The sequence below is a fragment of the Girardinichthys multiradiatus genome, chromosome 3 (genome assembly GCF_021462225.1).
Source record: "Girardinichthys multiradiatus isolate DD_20200921_A chromosome 3, DD_fGirMul_XY1, whole genome shotgun sequence".
NCBI classification, from domain to species: Eukaryota; Metazoa; Chordata; class Actinopteri; order Cyprinodontiformes; family Goodeidae; genus Girardinichthys; species Girardinichthys multiradiatus.
Genome location: NC_061796.1, coordinates 14,588,513 through 14,602,450, shown reverse-complemented (window position 1 = coordinate 14,602,450; position 13,938 = coordinate 14,588,513). Strand labels below are relative to the sequence as shown.

General features: G+C 39.6%; 1 protein-coding gene across 1 annotated transcript in view; it reads right to left on the bottom strand.

The window, feature by feature from the left end:
• Nucleotides 1-13,596, bottom strand: part of has2 (hyaluronan synthase 2) — a 31,918-nt gene extending 18,322 nt beyond the window's left edge. Inside the window, exon 1 of the mRNA XM_047359234.1 lies at nucleotides 12,992-13,596. The gene's annotated coding sequence lies outside the window, so the exon portion shown is untranslated. The remainder of the gene's footprint in view (nucleotides 1-12,991) is intronic.
• Between the last annotated feature and the right edge of the window lie 342 nt (nucleotides 13,597-13,938).

Below are 13,938 nucleotides of genomic sequence, written 5' to 3'. Positions count from 1 at the left end.
GCTAAAATACAATTTGCTATAAACTTGGCCCAGAGAAAAAAAGGAAATTCCTAAAAATGCAATGCAATTCTTTGAAAATAAATATCCCAAAAGAGCTATGCATTTGCTGCCTCTAAAATACTATTGTGCACAAAAGGAAGAACAGCCATAGGATTTATTTTTACAGGCATCGGTTTTGCTGAATATAATCACTGAAGGACTATTTACTGTAACATGCATCATAAGTTGTTGTTTTGTATATGCTGGAACTCGTCTGCGGCTACTGTTGAATAGAGGCAGAATTATTCTGTGGCGACATCTGATGTTTTAAAAAGAACATGCATCTTAAGCTGCAGCACAACATGCATATGCATTAATGCTGACCCTCTATCTGTATTGTGAAAAGGCTTAAGCTCACGTATAAACAGAGCTGTCCTTGTAACTTTTCATATATAAATTTAAAAAAATTGGATGATCTGCTTTTGGGAAAGGTTGATAGTGTCGAAGTTCCCCAAGATCCAGTTAAAAATAGGTTCTGTTGTGGTCCTGTAGTGAAAGCTTTGCATTACTATGTAGATTGTTTAGCTGTGAATGGACATCTCCAAATGAACTAAAAGGTCAAGTGGGTTTTCAAAGCCAGAGCCAGACAGTGGCGGACCCCCCACACTGCACCATTTATCCCATTCTTCTTCTGCTATCCTAGTCATAATCCCCCTCTGTGGTCACAGTTTGCTGCTGTTGTGGGATCTTTGTCATTACAAGTACCAGAACTAAACACGAACACCTCCCACTGAGGGACAATGCTAGTACATGATTGAGATGAGATGGACACAAGCATCCTCCTCCTTTATAACAATCTCGTTTCTCCTCATTCCAGTGTTATTTTTTGACCCTCTACACACTATTAAATAGATCAGGGAAAAAGTAAAGATTGGCTACTGACAAAAATCAAGACATCCATTTTTAATCTACAGTGAGCCGTGAAAGTGAGTTGTAGCCCTTGTATCAGAGCTGACCATGTTCACTGCCAGCTGTAGCAATGGAGTTACACTACTGTGGCAGATTCTGAGAAGCCAGATGTTCATATATGGTGCACCCAAGAATCTTTCAAACTATAGAAATATGTTTGTCCAGGCAGCTATTTGCTCTTCATTCCTACTACACACCTGACACGGGACTAAGTGTTTCAATTCTTAAAGGTCCTACTAATATGACTCCAGTTAGTTCTTTTAAAAGTTTCCCACAAAAAGTTTCCAAAAAGATAGAATTTTACCCACCTTTTAGGTTATGGAGGACCGATCCTGACAAAATTAAAAATAAAAGCAGAAATATATATATTTTCTTTTTCCTTAAACATGCGTTTTCATCAAGAAATGTAAATGTTTTCTTTTTCCTTTTCCTTACACATGCATTTGTTCTTTATACATTTCCTTGTCTCTCTTTTTCCTTTACCGTATGCATTTCTGCTTCATTATGCAAATGAGGAGGGCTGCCTTCTTCTCTCCAACTCCTCTCCTATTGGTTAATATACAGGAAGGAGGAGGAACCATGTGCAGGCCGAGGGTGTGTCCCAATTCAGGGGCTGGATCCTTCCAAGTGCGTACTTGTGGGCTGATTTCGTCACAGCGCGGCGCGTAAGGTCTGTCAGATGCTGCCGACAAGTGTCCTTCTTTTGCCCGATTTGAAGGATGCGTTGTGAGTATCCTTCGCAGTCCATCTTTTCCCATGATTCGTTGCGGGTCGAAGCAGTTTGGTCAAACAGGGGCAGCCATGGCGGACCACACTGGCAAAAGCTGTGAGTAAACTGTGAAAAATTACACTTTCTGTGACACAAATTAACTTTTACAATGTTTTTAGTGTGGGAATATAACTGTGTAGACGTGAAAAATCTGCTTGATTTATCAAGACATCGCTTCATTTCAAACGTGCTCCGACGTTTTCGGAGTTTTCCGCTCTCACAGTAGTAACTACCGGCTTTCCTCGCCAGCTCTACCGGCGGTGGGGCGAGCTAGGCCCGGTAGAGATCTGACCGGACTATCGGCACTGAGCTCCTGCTGCCAGTCATCACAGTGAACGATAAACACAAGTGATTTCTAACAGTTTATGTTAGTATTATTTTAATGTATTGTGTCATTTGTTCATGTAAGTCGATTTGACATTACAGGTGATATTAAAGTTAACCTGAATAAATGGACGATTTTATGTAATCTTACCGTATCGCTGGAGAGTGTGTTTGAGAATAAATAAGCTTTTAAATATTCATTTTTGATGAAGAAATATGCTATATGTGTTTTTAAAAGTATATTTATAATTCAGCTAGCATTATAATTCATGATTCCAGGTACAGCTGAAGAGAAATACACTTTCAAATGCAAGCAAATCTCAGTAAAGAAGTGAAAAGTTTGAAAGAGCTTGTTTTAGGCATTTGCATAGAAATATTTTAATATGTTCTACAAATTAAGACAAATGGAAAATAAAAAAAAAGACTTTTTTTACAGATATTAAGCAAGATGTTTTTTTTGTTGCTTTTGTTGTTTAGGGACAAAGGAGCAGACGGGCCAGTTTATTAAACTCAGGGGTGAGAATGACCACCTTTTTACTGGAGCTAAAAACTCAGCCACTGTGGTTTGGAGGTACAATAACAACATTCTTTCCAGTTTCAATAACTCCTATCTTTCTAACTTTCATAAATATTCATCCAGTGATTAACATACTTCTTTTGGTTTTCCCTTTTTCTTTTTGTTTGTTTAGGACAATTCTGGAGAAGATGGTCCAACAGGGGAAGGTCAACCCCTTGCAGGCCAAAAAAAGTGGGACAATATGAAAAGGAAATATAAAGTATGTTCAGAAGTTCTCATGTTACACACAAATAAAAAATATTTCTCAAAGTCTTATTGGTTTCTCTGTTTAGTCAACTCTTCTTTTATTCCCTCTAACTTTAGGATTGTAAGTATCCAGGGTCAGGAGAGGGAGTCAGTGAAAAGCCCACTGCTGCTACTTGGCCCTGGTTTGTCCTTATGGATGAGGTGTTGGGACAGAGGTCTTCCACAACACCTCCTGTCCTAATTGCCTCCATCCCTGAGGACCCTCCAGGGCCAAGCGGAGCGGTGGGCAACCAGATGGAGAAGGAAGACAGTGAGCCAGCAGGAAGGGATCAGAAAAGAAAGAGGGACAGAGATGATGGAGTTGATCAGGGAGGACATGAGGGTACAGAGAATGGACAGACTGTTTTCCATCTTAGAAAGAATGGTACTGAAATAAGATGCTATATAAGAAATAATATTAAGTTTTGTTCAGATTGTTTCTTAAAGTTTTAAGCTGTTCTAATAAATTTCAATATTGTTTTTGTCACCAATGTATTTTATTTCCATTTGACCTAACAATACATCAACTTCATTTAAATTTCTAAACACAGTTTATTTAGAAAATTACAAATAGCATTTTAAACAGAATGTGGAAAAAAACAACATTCAAACAAATCAAGTTTACAAGACAGAAGGCACAAAATAAAACTATGTACAAATATTTCCAATGGCGACAGCAGGATCAACCTGAGTGACCGGTTCCTGGAAAAACTTCTTCAACAGAACAAAAAGGCAGATGTCTTTCTGAACAGAAAGTCTCTGGCGGTGTGGCTAAATCTCTCGCAAGGTCAGAGACATGGATGGGACGCTGCAACTGAGACCTGTGGTTTATCTTTCTGGCTGATGTTTTGGTCACTTTTGAATGTTGGTGGTGCTTTCACACTCGTGGTAGCATGAGATGGACTCTACAACCCACACAAGTGGCTCAGGTAGTGCAGCTCATCCAGGATGGCGCATCAATGCGAGCTGTGGCAAGAACGTTTGTTGTGTTTGTCAGCGTAGTGTCCAGAGCCTGGAGGCGCTACCAGGAGACGTGGAGGAGGCCGTAGGAGGGCAACAACCCAGCAGCAGGACCGCTACCTCCGCCTTTGTGCAAGGAGGAACAGGAGGAGCACTGCCAGAGCCCTGCAAAATGACCTCCAGCAGGCCACAAATGTGCATGTGTCTGCACAAACGGTTAGAAACCGACTCCATGAGGATGGTATGAGGGCCCGACGTCCACAAATGGGGGTTGTGCTCACAGCCCAACACCGTGCAGGACGCTTGGCATTGACTTTTTCAAAAGAGATTGCATATATGTTTCTCCCTGGTCTTAAAGAGTCATAAAAAGTATTAAGATTTTGTTATCTCTAAAGGCTGTACATTTTTACATCATATCTCTTACATGTCATTTAATTACAGTACAGACCAAAAGTTTGGACACACCTTCTCATTCAAAGAGTTGTCTATATTTTCATGACTATGAATATTGTAGCTTCACACTGAAGGCATCAAAACTATGAATTAACACATGTGGAATTATATACTGAACAAAAAAGTGTGAAACAAGTGAAAATATGTTTTATATTCTAGGTTCTTCAAAGTAGCCACCTTTTGCGTTGATTATTGCTCCGCACACTCTTGGCATTCATAGTCATGAAGATAAAGACAACTCTTTGAATGAGAAGGTGTGTCCAAACATGAATACTTTGTTCTGTACAAAGTTGAATGTGCTGACAACAAAATCACACAAAAATCATCAATGTTTTTTGGCAGAAGGACACCTTAGTCTTAAAGATGCATGAAAGCACATAGACTGGTCAAACTGAATTTTTCTAGATGAATTTGGTTTTATTTCTTGTTTTTTGTTTGATAAATTATAAACTAAAAAGTTTTTATTTATTAATGTGTTTTGCATAGTTTGTGCATGGAGTAGCTGTGTGCTTGGTTGTGTGTGGGGTCATAACCACCACTACATGCCATAACCACACGAAAGAGTGATTTAATGTTTCTGAGGTCCTGTACTGGTTTGTACCGCATGGCCCATTTCTTTGGAGGGCAATGCGGTCCTCCAAAGAAATGCGACCCAACACCATTACTGACCCACTGCCAAACCGGTCATGCTGAAGGATGTTGCAGGCAGCAGATCGCTCTCCACGGTGTCTCCAGACTCTGTCACGTCTGTCACATGTGCTCAGTGTGAACCTGCTTTCATCTGTGAAGACCACAGGGCGCCAGTGGCGAATTTGCCAATCCTGGTGTTCTCTGGCAAATGCCAAGCGTCCTGCACGGTGTTGGGCTGTGAGCACAACCCCCATTTGAGGACGTCGGGCCCTCATACCATCCTCATGGAGTCGGTTTCTAACCGTTAGTGCAAACACATGCACATTTGTAGCCTGCTGGAGGTCATTTTGCAGGGCTCTGGTAGTGCTCCTCCTGTTCCTCCTTGCACAAAGGCGGAGGTAGCGGTCCTGCTGCTGGGTTGTTGCCCTCCTACGGCCTCCTCCACGTCTCCTGGTTGCGCCTCCAGGCTCTGGACACTACGCTGACAAACACAGCAAACGTTCTTGCCACAGCTTGCATTGATGTGCCATCCTGGATGAGCTGCACTACCTGAGCCACTTGTGTGGGTTGTAGAGTCCATCTCATGCTACCACGAGTGTGAAAGCACCGCCAACATTCAAAAGTGACCAAAACATCAGCCAGAAAGCATAGATACTGAGAAGTGGTCTGTGGTCCCCACCTGCAGAACCACTCCTTTATTGAGTGTCTTGCTAATCGCCAAAGATTTTCCCCTGTTGTCTATTCCATTTGAACAACAACATGTGAAATTGATTGTCAATCAGTGTTGCTTCCTACGTGGACTGTTTGATTTCACAGAAGTTTGATTTACTTGGAGTTATATTGTGTTGTTTAAGTGTTCCCTTTATTTTTTTCAGCAGTGTATATATATATATATATATATATATATACACACCACCAGAACATGACTACAGTTTGCAGGCAGGTATACTATTATAGATGTGATGAATGTTTGAGGGGTATAACTAATTGTCATATTTTGTGAGCACCATCTTCTGATTCTGCATATTCCTGATTACATTCCTGATTAATGATGTGGTCCAGCCAGCCCTTTAAACTTGATGACGTGGACAGCGAAAAGAGGAATCACAAACATCTGCAGACCACCTGTGTGATGCTTCGCTCACCATCCAGAAAGATAAACCACAGGTCTCAGTTGCAGCGTCCCATCCATGTCTCTGACCTTGCGAGATATTTAGCCACACCGCCAGAGACTTTCTGTTCAAAAATAAATCTGCCTTTTTGTTCTGTTGAAGAAGTTTTTCCAGGAACCGGTCACACAGGTTGATCCTGCTGTCACCATTGGAAATATTTGTACATAGTTTTATTTTATGCCTTTTGTCTTGTAATCTTGATCTGTTTGAATGTTGTTTTTTTCCCACATTATGTTTAAAATGCTATTTGTAATTTTCTAAATAAACTGTGTTTAGAAATTTAAATGAAGTTGATGTATTGTTGGGTAAAATGGAAATAAAATACATTGGTGACAAAAACAATATTGAAATTTATTAGAACAGCTTAAAACTTTAAGAAACAATCTGAACAAAACTTAATATTATTTCTTATATAGCATCTTATTTCAGTACCATTCTTTCTAAGATGGAAAACAGTCTGTCCATTCTCTGTAGCCTCATGTCCTCCCTGATCAACTCCATCATCTCTGTCCCTCTTTCTTTTCTGATCCCTTCCTGCTGGCTCACTGTCTTCCTTCTCCATCTGGTTGCCCACCGCTCCGCTTGGCCCTGGAGGGTCCTCAGGGATGGAGGCAATTAGGACAGGAGGTGTTGTGGAAGACCTCTTTCCCAACACCTCATCCATAAGGACAAACCAGGGCCAAGTAGCAGCAGTGGGCTTTTCACTGACTCCCTCTCCTGACCCTGGATACTTACAATCCTAAAGTTAGAGGGAATAAAAGAAGAGTTGACTAAACAGAGAAACCAATAAGACTTTGAGAAATATTTTTTATTTGTGTGTGACATGAGAACTTCTGAACATACTTTATATTTCCTTTTCATATTGTCCCACTTTTTTTGGTCTGCAAGGGGTTGACCTTCCCCTGTTGGACCATCTTCTCCAGAATTGTCCTAAACAAACAAAAGGAAAAGGGGAAAACCGAAAGAAGTATGTTAATCACTGGATGGATATTTATGAAAGTTAGAAAGATAGGAGTTATTGAAACTGGAAAGAATGTTGTTATTGTACCTCCAAGCCACGGTGGCTGAGTTTTTAGCTCCAGTAAAAAGGTGGTCATTCTCACCCCTGAGTTTAATAAACTGGCCCGTCTGCTCCTTTGTCCCTAAACAACAAAAACAACAAAAAAAACATCTTGCTTAATATCAGTGTAAAACAAGTCTTTTTTTTAAATTTTCCATTTGTCTTAATTTGTAGAACATATTAAAATATTTCTATGCAAATGCCTAAAACAAGCTCTTTCAAACTTTTCACTTCTTTACTGAGATTTGCTTGCATTTGAAAGTGTATTTCTCTTCAGCTGTACCTGGAATCATGAATTATAATGCTAGCTGAATTATAAATATACTTTTAAAAACACATATAGCATATTTCTTAATCAAAAATGAATATTTAAAGCTTATTTATTCTCAATCACACTCCAGCGATACGGTAAGATTACATAAAATCGTCCATTTATTCAGGTTAACTTTAATATCACCTGTAATGTCAAATCGACTTACATGAACAAATGACACAATACATTAAAATAATACTAACATAAACTGTTAGAAATCACTTGTGTTTATCGTTCACTGTGATGACTGGCAGCAGGAGCTCAGTGCCGATAGTCCGGTCAGATCTCTACCGGGTCTAGCTCGCCCCACCGCCGGTAGAGCTGGCGAGGAAAGCCGGGAGTTACTGCGGTTACTACGGAGCGGAAAACTCCGAACATGTCGGAGCACGTTTGAAATTAAGCGATGCCTTGATAAATCAAGCTGATTTTTCACGTCTACATAGTTATATTCCCGAACTAAAAACATTGTAAATGTTAATTTGTGTCACAGAAAGTGTAATTTTTCACAGTTTACTCACAGCTTTTGCCAGTGTGGTCCGCCATGGCTGCCCCTGTTTGACCAAACTGCTTCGACCTGCAATGAATCATGGGAAAAGATGGACCGCGAAGGATACTCACAACGCTTCCTTCAAATTGGGCAAAAGAAGGACACATTTGTCTGCAGCATCTGACAGACCTTACGCGCCGCGCTGTGACGAAATCAGCCCACAAGTACGCACTTGGAAGGATCCAGCCCCTGAATTGGGACACACCCTCGGCCTGCACATGGATCCTCCTCCTTCCTGTATATTGACCAATAGTAGAGGAGCTGGAGAGAAGAAGGCAGCCCTCCTCATTTGCATAATGAAGCAGAAATGTATACGGTAAAGGAAAAAGAGAGACGAGGAAATGTATAAAGAACAAAGGCATGTGTAAGGAAAAGGAAAAAGAAAACATTTACATTTCTTGATGAAAACGCATGTGAAAGGAAAATGAAAAACAAAATATATATATTTCTGCTTTTATTTTTAATTTTGTCAGGATCGGTCCTCCATATTAGGTTTCTTCACTTGTCAAACAAATGCATCACTGTTTTTTGTGGTGCTTTTAAATAGATGGCAATTAGATTATGTACAGAATCAAAAAATTTAACTAGAGAAACAGAGACATTTAGAGAGGGTTTGAGACTGACAGAAGCTTTGTTTTTCACATACTTCATCTTTCCTAGATCTTGTGAGATCTTTCCATTGCATAGATTAGTAGTGAGCATTTCATACGCCTTTTCTTGAGAAACATAAGATTAAGGCATTAATATTAATAATGTCGACCTTCCTTTTTAAAACTGCTACAGTTCACCCTGACCTACTGGATGTCAAATTCGGGGCTGATTTTGACCTAGTCTTCCTTTATCAGTTCTTTGAGGTTATCAGAATTTATTAGCTTTGTTTGGGTTTTTTTGGTCCCCCTGCTAAACTTTCCTTCATGTAATTCAGATCTAAAGAGTTTTCTGGCTATGGACCCAAATGTCCGTTGTTGCTTTTACCTTGTGGTACAGTGGTCCATTGTGCTGGACAAAGCTTTGTTTATCACCAAATTGTTCCTGGCTTGTTGGGCACGGTTGATCCTCGAGATGGTTGTGATCTCCCTCTTTAGTAATTGCATTGTTTTTAGGCAAGACTGTAAGTGTGCTCACTGCCTTCAACAAGAGGCAATCCAACACATGAATGGTCTCAGGATGTGCCACTGTGAAAATGGCAGACGACTCTTGGCAGTGTCAACTTTCTCTTCTTAAGAGAAACACTCTGGAGTGAGCTTTATCTGAGAAAAAAAAAGTAACTCCTTTCCTCTGCAGTCCATTGCTAGTACTTCCTGTAAAAATTGAGTTTGTCTTTGATGGTGTTCTTAAAGAGAAAGAGCCTCTTTACTGTTCTTCTTGACACCAGGGTGTAAAAACTCTTCTAATTGCCTGCTGCCATTATCAAGCAAGTTTTGCACTGTTGGCAGTAGTATCCCTCATTAAATCCTCTTTTAGTGATGGCTCTTGTAATCACTGTATTTTCTTTAGCACCCTGAAGCTTTCGTTTCTCTCCTTGAATCTATTGATGCACCAATAGATGTTGGGTCCAGTGGTTTGGGTGAAACTGTACTACCATTTATGTACTTGCCTGTCAAGCCTTCTTCATGCAAAGCCACAATGAGAGCATGTGTTTTCTTTGAGGTAATAGTAGACAAAATGAAGCTGGTTTTAATCACCACTGCCTTTTAAACCAACTCTTCTGCTCTCTAATTCAATCAGAATGACAGGGCAGGTCTTCATCAACACTTTCCATTGAGCAAATGATAGGATCATTGAAAAGCTGATAGAGGCATTCCCAAAAAAAAGAGTAGATACATTTTTTTAATAGGTTGATTTAATTAACTTTGCAATTAAATGCAATTCACCTGATCACTATTCATAACAAATTTAAATCAAGGCAAAATGTCACGATAAAAATTGTAGTGGTAAAGTTCAAAGGCAAAATTGAGAGTCTCAAAGCTTCTGGCCACAAATGTAAGATTTTTACATTTTAGGAAGCCTTTTCTCAAATTCTTTCCTTTTTCTCTTTCTCATATAAATAACATTTTAAAACCTTCAAAATTGGAAGTTCTCTAAGAAACCAACAAATTTGGATGGCAGCTATGAACTAACATAACCGGCTTGGTGCAGCGTTTAATGTGCACTAGCATTAACCCACCTTTTGATACTCTGCACGGCTCAGTATGACATAGTAGGAATATAAATCCAACACTCACTCACATCCACATTTTCACTTTTACTGGCCCTGGAGTGGTGCTTCACTGCATTTTTACCAATGTCAATCTGGAAAAAACTATTGCACAATACATGAGGTAGTTGGTGCTGCTGGTAGAGGGGAGGGGTTACACATAAGCACTCCTGTCCTCCAAATAGTCATACCCTGGCAGTCTGAAGCCCAGAGGCTATATGCGCTTGAGGACCCTTGCTGAGAGCCGAAATGGCACGTGAGGCTTGTTGTGAGCCCTAATGGAGGGCAGCCATGGAATGCCTTCCTGTTTTAGGTAGTAAACCGTGCAACCAGTGGAAGAAAACTGATGAGTCTGCACTTCTGTATGACTGTGCCAGGCAGAAAATTGCTGCTTTTCTACATTTCTTTTGACATTTTAGACTCTATAGACTACTTTTATCTGACCTACATTATTCCACTTAAAAGCAACAGAGTGGGGGAGCCCTCCAGAGTGAGCTCAGCATGGGAACTCCCCTGGGGGCCAAGATTAGGTTTGGCATATTTATGTTTGTGTCCATTCACAAATACAGAAAGTTTACACATGCACATGTTAAACAAGAGAGCAATTGGTGTGCATCTGCTTTGAAATGTAAGTCGCAAAACAAAGAGGGTGATGAATTGTTATTAAAACTTGGCAAAAAAAAAAAAAAAAAAAAAATCTTTATTACAAAGCAATAGTGCTGAGGGTGCATATTTTCTGAATTAAATTGCATCAAAAAACCTTTTTTACTGGTCAGAAGGAAGCAGATTCCATGTGTGGGTTGAAAACGTTTTGGCGGATAAATCTCAGGAATGCTTAGGCATCCAACACACAGATGGGCATTCCTTGTGTGGGTTATACAGTGCATGAGCCAAAAGTGGTAGACTATCTGGATGCTGAGAGGTCACAGTAGGTGGACACAGGAAGTGAAAAGGTCAGAGTGTGACAGATGTTCATTTCGATGAGCATATATGATGCAAACATGTTTATGATGCAGGTGTGGCTGTCATAAACTTCTGACAATTTGGTCCTGAGTCAGGAACACGCAGGGCTACTAAAAGCCCTGGTGTCATGAACAAGTCCAGCTCCACAAAACAATAATAGTAAATCGAAGTCACTGAAATTGACAGTTTAAAATCTTTGAAATGAGGTTCTGATAAAATTTATAAACAGTTATCTTGACTGCACTCGATAAATTTCTTGAGATCTTTTTTAGTATAAATTAAGATTAGTTGAACCCTGAGGATAAAGCTAATGAATAGTCCTAGTCAACCTCCTGGCAGTTTTTTGTACTGCTATTTTATTAACCTTAAAACTGTTGACGCATTTTCATTGGCCGATTATTTAAAAGAAAAATTAATCTTGGAGGCAGTGCACCACCAGTGATCTTCCTGTGTGAAACGTAGGGACAATGGACCTTTCTGCTCAGAGTAATGTCTGATTTAGAAAGTAAAGAAGTGTAAAAAGCAAACAAATTATAGCAGTTTAAGTGAACCCAATTTCACTGACTTTTACACTGCCTTGCTTTTCCAGCAGGCACTATCTTAGTACATGCTAACTTATGGATAAATAACAATAAAACAAGAAATTACTGTAAATGTTTTACATATTCCATTCTCAGTATGTGTTTCACACAGAAAGATTGTTGGCAGTGTATCGCCCCCCCCTCCTTTTTCATTTAAATAATTATCTGCTTCTATTTATTTAACTGCCCACTACAAACATAACAGTTAAAAGGTTTTAAAACTTGCGTTAGCAGAAACCACTGTGACGTTTTTGAGACTTCAGCTGTTTTTAGATGGTTGAAGTCCACTTTGTTTCAGCTCCTATCACTAGATGCTTTGTCCACAGAGACAAACTAATCTGAATTTATAATAAACAAAGATCCCAAGACAGCTTTCTACTTCAGGAAAATATTAACTGCTTCACTAGAGGTCTAACAAGATCTCATGGCATGAAATCTCGAAATATTAAAACAGGACTAAAACTCTTTAAAACAACGACCAGAACCTGATCTTTCTTCACCAAACGGAGATTTCTGAAAACTGTGCTTTATTTGTGAAAACACAAATTCTCAGTGTACCTGAAAATATTGATAAAATCTCGTCTGGTTCTCACAAACGCAATGCTGTGTCTCAGCTGGTCTTGCAAACTGACTCACATCCCTACTTTGAACCTCACTTCAACAATTCTGATACTGTCCCTTTAAGGCCATGCAACTGGCACTCTTGTAAAAAAAAGTGTTTCTAACCCACATTACACATCAAACTACCCGCCCTTACAATAAGTACCTAATCGAGCCTTCCCATTGGCTCAGAAATACTGAGGAATGACGCGCGACTGCTCATCAATTTAATTTATTCTTAACCAAACTCTCCAGAAGACTGTTTCTTTCATTAAACATAGTAGTAAGTTCCGACAATGATGAAAAATACTAGTAATAACAGATAATAATAATACGTAGAGAAATTAAAATGAATGAAAAACCTTAGTTAATAGGCTTCTATCGAAATATGATAAAGGTTATTTGCACTACTTGTTGTGGCGGATGAATATGAATCAGCTCACCAGGCTTTCAGCATCCCTGTCTTGGTGAAACTTTCATATCAGACACGATTTAAATTATTTAAGTACATGAAAAAGTCTTCAAATGATATGAAATGACAACATATCACAGCATTGGAATGTTCATATCTCTAATTAAGCTAATGCAAACATATATTTTGTCTTCTGTTGACACCTATCATTCAATCAGATCAGGGTCACTCGACCGCAGTGACTGTCTGCGGCCGCCTACCTTGAAGCAGCTGCTGTTCGCTAGTTGGTCCGCAGAAGGGATGCGGTCACCTCCGTCAGCTCTGGTAGCGGTCCAAAAGTGAAAAAATTGGCAAAAACGTTTGATCGGCAGCGATTTTCATGAATCCACTCAATAATGCCCTCATAAATAATAATAAAAATAAATAAAAAACAATCCTTATTCACGAGAATAAGAGAAACTGCTTGTCCTTTAACTAATCAGTCTGGGGCCACATGCATCTTTGGTGTACAATTACAAACTTCTTGTCAGTGAACTTTGGCATCAGATATATTAAAAGTTAAATAAAATCAAAGCTGTAAAAATATATTAATAATCTTTATCAGCTTCGTATAGTTTTAGTCATATTTTAAAAAGTTTATAGAAGTTGCAAAAAGTACGAAAAATTCAGGAAAAAAACTTAAAAAGCATGAAAAAGTATTTTTTAGTGATAAAATCTCTGTAGCCAGCTTCAGGTCTCTTGGGGGGTATCAAGGTAAGTATTTTAGTCTCCCCAAGCATCCAGGTTACACAGAGCACACAGAAGTGGCTAAAGTCTCTCTCAGCCGCTGTTTCAGCTGTCTAATTCCTTCCAGACTGGATGCGTGAGTGTGCGTGTGTGCGTGGATGTGTGTGTGGAGCCTCCTTTATGGCTGTGGCTCGAAAACTCCTTTTTACCGGACTGCAGCAGATTGGCGTGTTGTTTTAATGTGAAGGGGGAAGGTTTTTTGGGGTGTGTGTAAGGAGGAGCATGGGGTGAATAAAAAGGCGGCAGAGCGAGAAAGAGACCCATCCAAACTCATTCAGACTCATAGAGGTGGCGACACAATAGATGTCCATGCACTCAATAGAAAGCCCCTTCAGATTTTTTATTTTAATAATCAGAAAAATTGGATTTTGCAGGGAGGCAGTAGGGAATGCTGGGCATTGTGTGAATCTATATCACCTCA